This window comes from Bison bison, unplaced genomic scaffold (genome assembly GCF_000754665.1).
Source record: "Bison bison bison isolate TAMUID 2011002044 unplaced genomic scaffold, Bison_UMD1.0 scf7180017864180, whole genome shotgun sequence".
Taxonomy (NCBI): Eukaryota; Metazoa; Chordata; class Mammalia; order Artiodactyla; family Bovidae; genus Bison; species Bison bison.
This window is the reverse complement of record NW_011494752.1, coordinates 16,057,945-16,059,844: the sequence shown is the minus strand read 5'-3', so window position 1 is coordinate 16,059,844 and position 1,900 is coordinate 16,057,945. Positions and strand designations below refer to the sequence as shown.

General features: G+C 46.2%; 1 long non-coding RNA gene across 1 annotated transcript in view; it reads left to right on the top strand.

Annotated features, from left to right (window-relative positions):
* Positions 1-395, top strand: part of LOC104990772 — a 1,701-nt gene extending 1,306 nt beyond the window's left edge. Inside the window, exon 2 of the long non-coding RNA XR_825551.1 lies at positions 17-395. This is a non-coding gene — a long non-coding RNA (uncharacterized LOC104990772). The remainder of the gene's footprint in view (positions 1-16) is intronic.
* Positions 396-1,900: the final 1,505 nt, after the last annotated feature.

Genomic DNA, 1,900 nt, shown 5'->3' with positions numbered 1-1,900 from the left:
GGAGGGCGGCCTTGAGGTACCCTGCCGCTCCGCTCCCCTGTGGGGTACAGCCCCAGTCTGGCTCCCTTGTACATAGCTCCTTGTGACCGTCCCCTGTTGAGGTTCCAGACCCATTTCTGCTGGGGATTTTGTTTTGTTCTCTACTTGTGCTATCGCAGAACCCACTCACCCTCTGTGGTGGTCTCCTTCCTGCCCCACTACCCCAGGCCTGTCCCCAGATCAGACATCCTTCCCTCTGTGGCTTGATTGGGGATAAAGGGTATTTTCACTTCTTAGGGGTAGGTCCAGCTCTGGGTCGTCACATCTGATCCTCGGGAAGAACAAAGCGAAAGCTGCCTTTTGTCTGTTATTTTATTTTTTGAACTTTAAATAAAGTTTACTAGTTTTGACCAAAAGTGTGTCTGTTGAGTGGTTTAACAGGAGGTAAGAACAGCCAGGCTCAACTCCCTGCCTGGGCTGCTGTTGGATTTCCATTGTCAAGGCTGATCCCTGCTAATGGGTAGGAGCAGGAACCAAGCACAGACAGTACATTCTTTCAACTGCGCGCCAGGCATTGCTCTGTCTTGGCTTTGGGGTCGAACAAATAGGCCTCATCCTGCTTTAAAACAATATTGACATAACATCTTTTTCAGCAGTTCTACTGATTGTCATACTATATGGGCTTCCCTGGTGGCTTAGTGGTAAAGAATCTGCCTGCCAATGCAGGAGACAAGGGTTCAATCCCTGGGTCAGGAAGATACCCAGAAGGATATGCAACCTACTCCAGTATTGTTGCCCGGGAAGTTCCCTGGACAGAGGACCGTGGTGGGTGATAGGCCATGGGGTGGCAAAAGAGTTGGGCACGACTTAGGAATTAAACAACGTGATTTTAGAAAAGCACAGAGGTGTAGTACAGAAGCAAAAAAGTTATTACCCTTTACCATCGCCACCAGGAGGCATATTTTCTTTGGGTATTTTTCTTAGAGGGTTCTCAAGTCACTTCTGATCAGTGTTTGTTTTGGCCTCAAACCAACAATGAGACTATGAATACTACGGTATTTTTTAAAGCTGAAGTTAAAGGAGTTGCTGATAATTTTCTGTTTTCAGTTGGCCATGTCATATTTTGTTTCATGAGTTCTTTTTTAAATTCTTACTTTGGCCGCACAGCTTGTGGGATCTCAGTTCCCTGACCAGGGATTGAACCCCAGGTCCCTGGCAGTGAAAGCCCAGAATCCTCACCACTAAGCCATCTGCGAACCCTCTGAAGTATTTCAAATAGTTTGGAAAGTAACATGGCCAAGATCTATTTACTAAGATTATAGATGGTAGATACCATTTTGCAATATTTAATCCAGGTCTTAAATTGTTTTGATAGATGACTTTAATGACTTTAAAATTTATTTTTTATTGAAGGATAATTGCTTTACAGAATTTTGTTGTTTTCTGTCGAACCTCAATATGAATCAGCCATCAGATCCCATCAGATCAGTCGCTCAGTCGTGTCCGACTTTTTGTGACCCCATGAATCGCAGCACGGCAGGCCTCCCTGTCCATCACCAACTCCCGGAGTTCACTCAGACTCACGTCCATCGAGTCAGTGATGCCATCCAGCCATCTCATCCTCTGTCGTCTCCTCCTCCTGCCCCCAATCCCTCCCAGCATCAGAGTCTTTTCCAACAAGTCAACTCTTCGCATGAGGTGGCCAAAGTACTGGAGTTTCAGCTTGAGCATCATTCCTTCCAAAGACATCCCAGGGCTGATCTCCTTCAGAATGGACTGGTTGGATCTCCTTGCAGTCCAAGGGACTCTCAAGAGTCTTCTCCAACACCACAGTTCAAAAGCATCAATTCTTTGACGCTCAGCCTTCTTCACAGTCCAACTCTCACATCCATACATGACCACAGGAAAAACCATAGCCTTG